This window comes from Schistocerca gregaria, chromosome 2 (assembly GCF_023897955.1).
Source record: "Schistocerca gregaria isolate iqSchGreg1 chromosome 2, iqSchGreg1.2, whole genome shotgun sequence".
In the NCBI taxonomy this organism is placed as follows: domain Eukaryota; kingdom Metazoa; phylum Arthropoda; class Insecta; order Orthoptera; family Acrididae; genus Schistocerca; species Schistocerca gregaria.
This window is the reverse complement of record NC_064921.1, coordinates 796,512,300-796,524,549: the sequence shown is the minus strand read 5'-3', so window position 1 is coordinate 796,524,549 and position 12,250 is coordinate 796,512,300.

Genomic DNA, 12,250 nt, shown 5'->3' with positions numbered 1-12,250 from the left:
AGCATGACAACCAAAAAAATTCGAGATACTGTATATCGTTGCAGCTGAAGTCACAGTATTTCATGTCGCGAACGATAACGTTAAATATACAGTTTAGTAGATTCCCAGACAATCGCTGCTAGACATAGTGAGAACTTTGTAATGAACTGAAAATCCTGTACCTAGAACCCAGGAGAAGCCTCAGCCCCCGGCCTCGACCACCTACCCCACCACCCCTTGCCGAAGCCTATGTCAGCCCCACTTGTCGCAGAGCGCAATGACGAGGTCTCGGGCTAAGCGTCCATTTAGGCCGTAATCGTCCGACTATAATCCGATTAAAATTACTTGATAGTTGACCTCTGTCACTCCCCGCTGCAGTGTTACCATATCGGCTGCCGACAACCACTCGGTTACCTGGTACACACACTATACACGGCGGGTCACATCCCAAGTGCTGTTAACCTGTAACGCGTAACAACATTGGAAACGGCCGCCACGAGGTATGTGGGGAACTCGAGATGTTCTGTCGACAGCTGGTTTTAAGTGACCAGTCACTAAACTGTGGCAGAGGAAGCGTTTTGTAGCCCTGAATTTAAACTCATGTCCTGAAATAACCACAACGTCGTGATGTGCAATGTATCCGAGAAAATGGCGGTCAACAGTCAGCTGCAGATCTAAAATCACGATCGATTTGCTCTCGGCGATTGAAGCTATCCTCTACTAGCAGACTTCTGCTTCGTTCATTACCGTAGATAATGAAGAGACTTAAATATCTCAGGGAAACATTTAATTATAAGATCTATAAAAAAATTTCAGCTTCAGCGCTAAAAAAACAAACTGTAATTTCTCGCTGTCATTCATTGGTTACCCTAAACTATCCTCACTGTGGCTACACGAACTGCCGCTTTACGAACCGATGAGCAGCCTGGTTGGCACGTGGTTGTTGATTATGGGCGATACTGGGAGAATGCAAATGAAAAAAAGAGTGATAGGAAGAAAAATAAGAGCAAATAAAAATGTCAATACGATTGTGAAAATGACGCTGTAAAGTACACTCCTGGAAATTGAAATAATAACACCGTGAATTCATTGTCCCAGGAAGGGGAAACTTTATTGACACATTCCTGGGGTCAGATACATCACATGATCACACTGACAGAACCACAGGCACATAGACACAGGCAACAGAGCATGCACAATGTCGGCACTAGTACAGTGTATATACACCTTTCGCAGCAATGCAGGCTGCTATTCTCCCATGGAGACGATCGTAGAGATGCTGGATGTAGTCCTGTGGAACGGCTTGCCATGCCATTTCCACCTGGCGCCTCAGTTGGACCAGCGTTCGTGCTGGACGTGCAGACCGCGTGAGACGACGCTTCATCCAGTCCCAAACATGCTCAATGGGGGACAGATCCGGAGATCTTGCTGGCCAGGATAGGTGACTTACACCTTCTAGAGCACGTTGGGTGGCACGGGATACATGCGGACGTGCATTGTCCTGTTGGAACAGCAAGTTCCCTTGCCGGTCTAGGAATGGTAGAACGATGGGTTCGATGACGGTTTGGATTACCGTGCACTATTCAGTGTCCCCTCGACGATCACCAGAGGTGTACGGCCAGTGTAGGAATCGCTCCCCACACCATGATGCCGGGTGTTGGCCCTGTGTGCCTCGGTCGTATGCAGTCCTGATTGTGGCGCTCACCTGCACGGCGCCAAACACGCATACGACCATCATTGGCAGCAAGGCAGAAGCGACTCTCATCGCTGAAGACGAGACGTCTCCATTCGTCCCTCCATTCACGCCTGTCGCGACACCACTGGAGGCGGGCTGCACGATGTTGGGGCGTGAGCGGAAGACGGCCTAACGGTGTGCGGGACCGTAGCCCAGCTTCATGGAGACGGTTGCGAATGGTCCTCGCCGATACCCCAGGAGCAACAGTGTCCCTAATTTGTTGGGAAGTGGCGGTGCGGTCCCCTACGGCACTGCGTAGGATCCTACGGTCTTGGCGTGCATCCGTGCGTCGCTGCGGTCCGGTCCCAGGTCGACGGGCACGTGCAGCTTCCGCCGACCACTGGCGACAACATCGATGTACTGTGGAGACCTCACGCCCCACGTGTTGAGCAATTCGGCGGTACGTCCACCCGGCCTCCCGCATGCCCACTATATGCCCTCGCTCAAAGTCCATCAACTGCACATACGGTTCACGTCCACGCTGTCGCGGCATGCTACCAGTGTTAAAGACTGCGATGGAGCTCCGTATGCCACGGCAAACTGGCTGACACTGACGGCGGCGGTGCACAAATGCTGCGCAGCTAGCGCCATTCGACGGCCAACACCGCGGTTCCTGGTGTGTCCGCTGTGCCGTGCGTGTGATCATTGCTTGTACAGCCCTCTCGCAGTGTCCGGAGCAAGTATGGTGGGTCTGACACACCGGTGTCAATGTGTTCTTTTTTTCATTTCCAGGAGTGTATTAAAAACTAAAAAATACATTCTTCGCACTTGATTGCCTTCTACGAATGTAGAGAAGCTTATAATACACTGAAGCGCCAAAGAAACTGGTATACCTGCCTAATCACGTGTAGGACTACCGCAGAAGTGCCACAACACGATGTCGCATGGACTCGACCAATGTCTGAAGTACTGCTGGAGGGTATTAACACGGTGAATCCTGCAGGGCTGTCCATGAATTCGTAAGAGTAAGAGGGGGTGGCGATCTATTCTGAACAGAACGTTGCATCCCAGATATGTTTCATGTCTGGGGAGTGTTTAAACTCGGAAGAGTGTTCTTGGAACCACTCGGTAGCAATTCTGGACGTGTGGGGTGTCTCACTGACCTGCTGAAATTGCCCAAGTCCGACGCAATGCACGATGGACATGAATGTGCTGGTAATCAGACAGGATGCTAGCGTACGTCTCACCTGTCAGAGTGGTTATCTAGGCATATCAGGGGTTCCATATCCCTCCAACTGCACACGGCCCAGACCATTACAGAGACTCCCCTGATGACATGCGGTGTCCACGGATTCATGAGGTGGCCTCCAAATCTATAGGCGTCTACCCGCTCGATACAACTTGAAACGAGACTTGTCCGATCCGGTAACATGTTTCCAGATCAAGAGTCCAATGTCTATGTTGACGGGCCCATGCGAGGCGTAAAGCTTGGTGTCGTGCACTCCCCAAGAGTACACGAGTGGGGCTTCGGTTCCTAAAGCCCATATCGATTGTGTTTTATTGAATGGTTTCCATCATGACACTTTTTGAAGTCCCAGCACTGAAATCTGCAGCAATTTGCGGAAGGGTTGCACTTCTGCCACGTTCTACTCTTCAGTCGTTGTTGATCCCATTCTTGCAGGATCTTTTTCCGACAGCAGCGATGTTGGATATTTGATGTTTAGCCGGATTCCTGATAATCACGATACACTCGTGAAATTGTCGTTCTAACCCACTTAAAACTTGATAGCCTGCCATTGTAGCAGTAGGAACCGATCTAACAACTGCGCGAGACACTTGTTGTCTTATATAGGCGTTGCCGACCTTACCGCCGTATTCTGTCTGTTTACATGTCGCTGTATTTGAATACGCATGCCTATACCATTTTCTTTCACACCTCTGTCTAGTTGTTGACTGAAAACAGGTCTCTTTGTGATATGAGGGACAAATATATCATCACCGCGACTTGCGGAGGAAACTATGTTTAAAAGTGGTAGAGAACACGAGGAGTGTCGAAGCTAATAACAACGTAGCAGAAAACTTAATACTGTGCGATCAGACCTATGGAATGTGCGGTTCATGACGTACATATGTATCAATAAGACTGTTTGAAAGAATCTACAAACTGTATTTAAAAACAAAAGTGAGAACACCTTCAACTGTACGGTCAGCCACTGTAATCAGTATTCTGTAAAGTACTCGAACCACTTTGATCCGTGGGCTTCCCCTGCACGAAAGATTGGCATAAATTTTTCTCAGATGGAAAACGCTGCACTGAAACCGTGGTCCTCGCCATCAGAAACGTGTCTTTTCGTCGATTATGTTAGCTTTCAAGTGTACGCAGCTGTTGGTTCTTCCTCCTCCTTGTCAACTGCAATAATATGTAAGTAGCCCACACATCTGCTTATCAGGTTTACCAATTTCAAAACCTATTTTGCAGCAATATCTGTTTACTAGCCATTATTCCAGAACCATTTTCTATCATTTTTTAAGGAGTAGGAAGACAAAGGAAGACACTTGTTGAAAGAAGTTAGCACAGGTCAAAATTCTGACACTGAAATGGTCTCATCAGGTATGTCTTCAGTTCAAAAGCCATCTCAGTGGCTTTCAAACTCCAGGTCGTCTACGGTATTTTTGCCAACCTTCAGATATTCAATTTTTGTCATGCTTATTGTGAGACCCCTACTTCGATATTCCTCTTTTAACTTCCGAAGCATAGCATCGTCCTTATCTCCTGCTATGATGACCTGGCCATTGTAGAAGATAAGTATGTACAGGATTTCATCCGCCACAGGGACACCCATGCCTCCACATTTGTTTCTGCAGGCCTTAAGTGCTTTCTCCACATAGATTTTAAATAGCGATGGTGCTATATCGTATTCTTGGCGTAGCCATTTTGTAGCAGAAAATTCCCTTGATATTGAATTTTCTACTTCGATGGTACTCGCACAGTTCGTAAAGAACTATTTAACTGGTTTGAGGTAAACATACTTGTCACTCTTATTCATACTTGTGCAGAAATTGTTTTGTTGTACAGTATCATAGACCTTCTGCAAATTTGCTTGGACTAAATGGGTTTATGTCCCTCTGGCAATTCTCTATCAGATACCGTAATGTGAATATTCCATCAGTGCATGAGCGCCCTGTTCTTCACATATTATATACTCCATTTCTATTCTTTCTTTTAACATACTCCTATATAATTGCACTAGTGACGGCATGCCCTGGTAATTTCCACACTCCTGCCTATTCACCTTCTTATAGATTCAAGATATAGTACTCTTTTTCCATTCAATGGCTACGTGTCCCCTTCGAAATACTTATTATACAATTCTGCCAAGATACCGTACACATCCATTGGCGCTGCCTTTATTAACTATCTTCTTCTTTCTTTCTTTCTTCGTCTGTGTCATCTAAGGACCTTCTTTGTTGCTCTTTCTTTTTCCTCCAGTATTCTTTCATCTTTTCACTGTGTATCCTCTTTATCTCCTCGGACCATTTTGAACCTGTCTTCTTCTCCCTCTTGCCTTGATATCCTTCTATCTTTAACACTTTCCTCTTTAAAATCTCTCTTTCTGTTGCATCTTTTTCACTTATGTCGTTCCTTTCCAAATCTTTCCTAACTTCTTGAATCCAGGCTTTTGTTAACTTCTTGTTCCAAAGATATTCAAAAATCTGTTTGGTTAACCTGTTGCTGTTCATTCAGTATAAGTGTCCAAAATACAGCAGTCGCCTCTTTCGTAGTGTTTCATTTATGCTTTCTATGTTGCGATAAAATTTTCATCCCTTCTTAATTTCCATTCCTCTGTAATTTTTGGTGGTCCAAGTATTTTTCGAATGATTTTTCTTTGTAGGACTTCAAGTCTGTGTAATTTGTAGTTCAGTACTAAACATTCACTTGAATGTAGACATTCTGGTTTTACTACTGTGCTATATCTTCAAATTTTTAGACAGACGCCTTTTGTTGTAGACATTCCTAGTTATTCCATAAGCTCTCTCCATTTTATGTACTCTTTCTTCTATAGTGAATTTTTCTAAGCCATTTTCTTGGATAATTTCTCCCAAATATTTAAATTTCTTTATCCTCTTTATCTGGCCAATATCTGTTGCTAGGTATTCTGGAGCACTTTTTATATTTGTCATACATTTTGTTTTTTCTACAGATATTCTTAAACCTGCTTTGTTAACTATTTCTTCTAAGAGATTGATCTTTATTCCAGCATTTGTTAGGTTTTCAGAAAGAATGGCAAAATCATCCGCAAATGCTCAACAGTGAATTTCAATAACTTTGTTTTTAGTTCCCAGTCTGATTGGTGATAGCTTCTCTTCTTTTAGTTTTTGTTTCCATTCTCTTATTATTTTATCTAGTACGCAGGTAAAGAGGAGTGGAGACAGGCCATCACCTTGTCTTGCACCTGTTTTTATGCTGAATGCCTTCGATGTTACACCCTGAAACTTTAATTTTCATTTGGCGCTTGACGAATAAGGTTTGCTAATTTAGATTTGACGCCAAATTCTCTGATCACTTTATCTAGTATTTCCTGATCAACTGAGTCATTTGCCTTTTTAAAATCTATAAATGTTACAACTATATCTTTGGAGTTTGTAAGTCTGTGACGAAAAATGGACTTTACGTTGAAAATTTGTTCTGAACAAGATCTGCCCTTTCTAAATCTACTCTGATACTCTCCCAATTGGCTATCAAGTGTTGCTTCTACCTTGTTTCGTAGTAATGTTGAAAATATTTTATAACCCACTCGTAACAAAGATATACCTCTGTAGTTATTTACATTTTGCCTATCACCTTTCTTGTGCAAGGGATGGATAAGAGCCACTTTCCAGTCTTCTGGTATCTTTTCAGTTTCCCATATTTCTTCAAACACGAGCTGAAGTTTAGTTATAATTTTTGGTTAAGACCATTTAATAAGTTCAGCTGAAACTGACTCTTCTCCATTGGCTTTGTTGTTTTTCAGTGTACCTATTGCTTTTTAATTTCTGCAGCTGTAGGTGGTGGATCTGCTTCTGTATTTTCATGGAGATCTGGAAATTCTAGCTTACAGTTTGGTTCTTCACAGTTCAATTATTTTTCAAAGTACTTTCTTAGTATTTCACTATTCTGACTGTTGCTTAGGCCTACTTTACCATTTTCATCTGTGAAGCAAATACTTGGATCTTGGTACTTTTAAACGTCTGATAGAAATTCCGGGAGTTCTTTTCTACAAAGTTGTTTTGTCTGTCAAGAGGTTGTGATTTCTCAAAACATCTTGTAGCACTCTTTATTATTCTTGCTGTTCCTTTCCTTTGGATTCTAAATGCATCAAGGTGTTCAGGCTTCCCAGAACATTTACATTTCTTCCACTGTTTTGTTCTTTTTGTAACTGCTTCTTCACAGATTTCATTCCACCAGACTTTTTCTTCATTTTCGTTGTTCCAAATACATTTTTCGCTGCCCTGTTGATTTCTTTCGAGATTTATTCCCATTTCCCTGATTTAGTTCCTTTAATTTCTTCCTGAAATTTTTTTATTACCTGTTTGGTGATGCACAGCCTGTCTGTATTACATTTAATTCATTTTTGCTGTCTCTTTTGGTTTTTATTGGGGAGAAGTTTCAGTTTAATCATAGTCAGGTAATGATCAGAATCAAATTCGGAGAGATCCATGTTTTTGTCTTTTTTTGGTAAATTTTTAGAGAAGCTTGACATTACCTTCAACTGAAATGTTCTACAAAGAATGAAAAGTCTTGTGCCATTTTTGTTTGTTCTTTTATGAGCTGGATAATATCCTACTATTTTTCGAAACGATTTTTCCATCCCTGTTTGTGCATTAAAGTCTCCCATTAGTATAACAACATTTGATTTTGGAATTTTTTATATTTCTTCTTCTAGAAGTTTCCAGAATACTTCTACTTTACTTGGATTTTTCTTATTGTCATCATTGATTGGAGCATGACAGTTAACAAAGGTACACTGTTTATTTTTGCATTTAACTGTGAGACGAGATAGTCTTTCTGAACTGAATTTGAGTTCTGTAATGTTATCTACTAAATTTTTATGAACGTAGAAAGCGGAACCAAGTATTGACATGCCTTTATTAACTATATTTTACTTTATTTCCCATTTTTCATATTTTCACATCTTTAAAAATTTCCTGGGCATTGATGTTCGTCTTCTTCCGTCAAATTTATCATTCTCTTATCATTCTCTTATCATTATCTCTTCTCCATTACTGGGACATTCAGGCGTATTAGAGTAATCCCAGCACCACCTTTGTTGTCAACTCTCATCGTCGTTCAATATCTTCCACGCACTGCTTTCTCTAGTATTACCTGTCTTCTACATCCTGTGCGACTATCGCCACGCATCACTTTCAGCTTTAGTAATGGACCTTCCGGTTTAGCTCCATATGTTTTACCGTCTTCATCAAGCCGAGTGATCAGCCATTTTTTATAGTCCTTTATTTTTCATTTTCACCAGTTTCTCTGTTTCCACATTCCGCCATGGATCCCTCCTTTCTTCTCCCAATTTTGTTTTCTCCCCCAGATTTTGAGAGACCGCCTCATATATCATTGCTTTAACAGACTGGTACACGTACTCTACAGCATCATCCCTGATATGTGTGTGTTCCTGGATAACAGAACGCAGCATGTCATTCTCAATGGAGAGAACGCTTCCGAAGTAAGAGTGATTTCAGGTGTTTCGCAGGTGAGTGTCGTAGCACCGTTGCTATTCACGATATATATAAATGACCATTTGGATAACATCGGAAGCTTACTGAGGCTTTTTGCGGATGATGCTGTAGTATATCGAGAGGTTGAAACAGTGGAAAACTGTACTGAAATGCAGGAGGATCTGCAACGAATTGACGCCTGGTGCAGGGAATGACAATTGAATCGCAATGTAGACAAGTGTAATGTGCTGCGAATACATAGAAAGATAGTTCCCTTATCATTTAGCTACAATATAGGAGGTCAACAACTGGAAGCAGTTAATTCCATAAATTATGTGGGAGTGGCGTTAGGAGTGATTTAAAATGGAATGACTATATAAAATAAATCGTCGGTAAAGCAGATGCCAGACTGAGATTCATTGGAAAAATCCCAAGGAAATGCAGTCCGAAAACAAAGGAAGTAGGTTACACTTGTTCGCCCACTGCTTGAATAATACTCACCGGTGTGGGATCCGTATCAGATAGAGTTGATAGAAGAGATAGAGAAGATCCAACGGAGAGCAGCGCGTTTCGTTACAGGATCATTTAGTAATCGCGAAATGATAGATGATAGATAAACTCCAGTGGAAGACTCTGCAAGAGAGTCGCTCAGTAGCTTGGTACGGGTTTTCGTTGAAGTTTCGAGAACATACCTTCACCGAGGAGTCAAGAAATGTTCAAATGTGTGTGAAATCTTATGGGACTTAACTGCTAAGGTCATAAGTCCCTAAGCTTACACACTACTTAACGTAAATTATCCTAAGGACAAGCACACATACCCATGCCCGAGGTAGGACTCGAACCTCCGCCGGGACCAGCTGCACAGTCCATCACTGCAGCGCCGTAGACCGCTCGGCTAATCCCGCGCGGCCTGAGGAGTCAAGCAGTGTATTGCTCTCTCCTACATATATCTCGAGAAGAGACCATGAGGATAAAATCAGAAAGATTAGAGCCAACACAGAGGCATACCAACAATCTTTCTTTCCACAAACAATAGGGGACTGGAATAGAAGGGAGAACCGATAGAGGTACTCAAGGTACCCTCCGCTACACACCGTCACGTGGCTTGCGGAGCATGGATGTAGATGTAGATGTGATACCTTGGCTGCCAGCCTAAGCTAAATGCGGAACCGTGTTGAATATACTGGACCTTCGAGATCTCACACTTTCCAACTCTTTACTTGCTATTTCATTCCGTATAAAGGGAAAGTAGTATTCACAAGAAGTTATTTGTGGATATATCGCCACTGGTGGTGCAGGTCATCTTATTAAATGTTTGTTGGTTCAATGTAATTTGTAAATCTGATTTAGAATCTCACAGAGGTAGAGGCAGTACTGATATTAATTTGCACGACACCTGCTGACGCTGCCAGCACAAAATTCGGCACGCACCCCGCGGACAGAGATGGACCTCCAGGCAGCAGACCCCAGCGCCGCTGACCTCGACGCGCCCCCCGCCGGGCGCCGCGACCACCGCTGCTGTCACGTGAGCCCGGTCGCTGTCCATACGCCTGTCACACACGCTGACTGATACCGCATTAAAACAAACCCCTGCCTGTCACTCCTGTCCAGCGCCGACTGACAGCTACTGTGCGTTCGTCTTTTTTTTTTTTTCATTTTCCGCTCGCTGAATTCGGAACAACAGCTCCGAAAAATTGCTAATAGATTTTATTTAATCCATAACACTGACCACAATTCTTTCACAGCGGTCGGCCGATTCGTTTTCAATATTTCGTTTGATCCCGTTAACACAGTTTCGAGCAAGTATCGCTTTGCGACAGCCAAACCGGGTAGACACTGTGCTAGCAGCGACACGTTTCATTTGACAAATTGATCCTCTCTAATCTGTTACGGTGCCCGAAAACAAAAAGAAACTGCCATAGCACAGCCTTCGTTAGTTGCAAATATTTGTTTTTATGGAAATTTTAGTAGTGGGAGCTGTCGTGTCTTTGGAGGCACGGTGGATCAATCGAGCCCTAATCTTTACCCCATTCTCGTAAACGTTAATACATATATCACGTAACATCAGAATTTGTCGTAGTGTGAAACTATGTCCTGTACAAATCGAGCGAATTCTACGGTATTCTTGCTGTTAATTATATTTGTCAAGCGAGGTTTCCAATTTTTTTTTCGTTACCAATCTGCTTTTCGAAATTAATCTGCATTTCTTTTCCATTACTGACACTTGCTCTTTGCATGTTCTTTTTGCTTAATTTATGCTGTACAAGGAATGAAGTTAAGTCTGGCTTTTCTACAGCTTCACTGTGGTTTGCACAGTGTGTTTGCAGATTTTTACCATTCCAGAAGGTTTTTACTGGGAACAAAACGATCTTACACATTCGAGTATTCACATTTTTCTTGAATCAGCTGGACTGAATTTGCAGTGCAGTTCACTATTTAATGGTAATCATAGTAGTCGTCAGTTTGTGTTTTTCATAATAAGCGTCTCAGAAGCTTCGTTGTGCCACCTACATAACGGTGAACATGTGCGGGATTACAGTCAAGGGGATTAGGGAATGAAGAAATATGAAAACAAAATAATGATTTTACTGTGCAAAGAAAAATAAATAAATTAGGGCAGACTCATCATACAATGTACGCTATCACCCCCTACAGTCTCAGTTGTAGGTGAATCGTTTGGGTTGTATCTTTGATGGACCACGACCATACAACACGTAAGAATTATCGGCAAGTCTGCTCCCAGGTTACAGTGATACTGTGTTGGGAAATCGAGTGCATTATAAAATTCTTGGAGCCTTGTTGATGCGTCTTCCACAACAAGTTCGATACATAGGTGCTTAAGGGTCTCCTGCTCTTCGACGACAGCCCTCTCGAGGTCAACCAATTTGTGAGGAGGGTTCATGGGAACGCTGCGAGTTACAACTGCTCCCAAGAAACTCCAACTTGGTTCATGTTAGCAGATACTGCAGACCACTGTGTTTCGCTAAGGCCAGCATCTTACAGAAAATTATTCACGATTTGGGTCGGTGAGCCCGTGGATTATTGTTTTAAAAACGAAACCATCGCGTTGACTGTAGATAGACAATGGGCTGGAGGACTGTGCAGCTCTCAAATTACTCTCGATATCGATGAGAGGCTATTTCTTAGGTATACATTGAACCGCCTAGATAAAATTCCACTTGAGACAGTTGAACACCATAAAAACTTAATATCATCAAAACCATAGCTTCAAAAATAAATATAACTCTCAAATGATAAACTATCACCAAAAATACAACAAAAAAGAAACAAAGAACAACAAAGCTTCATGACAGACACCTTTTCAGTTAACACAAGAGACAGGGCAATGCAGCGGAACATGTATCTGACTTTCTTTCCTAGGGGAGCATATCCAGCAAAATGACTAATCTGTTTAAAAATACAAACATAAATATAAGCTTCTACAAACTTCAGCAGCTAGCCATCTACAACTTAAGGCATAACAAACCTCCACAGAAAAGATCAGTTATGTACATACTCAGTTGCCAATGTTGATCCTCTTATTTTAAAGGACTAACTAGAAAAAACTTCGAGATTCGGTTCAAAGAGCATTTACATACCATATGTTTAAATAACCCATCACTACATTTTCAGAGCACACAATTCTTCACAAACATGGATTAAAAGGTGCTTCACTTTGCAATTTATTCAGTGACTTCGTGCAGCTTTTGAAATAGAGTGTTCATTTGGGCATTAAACAGAAGTGAATGTGCAGAAAACCTACAGAATGGGTAGTTCTAGAAATAAAAATTGCCAGAAAAACAAGTACCAAAAACGGAAATACACGAGAAATGTACGGGTCGGCAATAAATCCCGTTGCAGGTGAAAAGTGTTCCTGAAAAACTAGGAAAC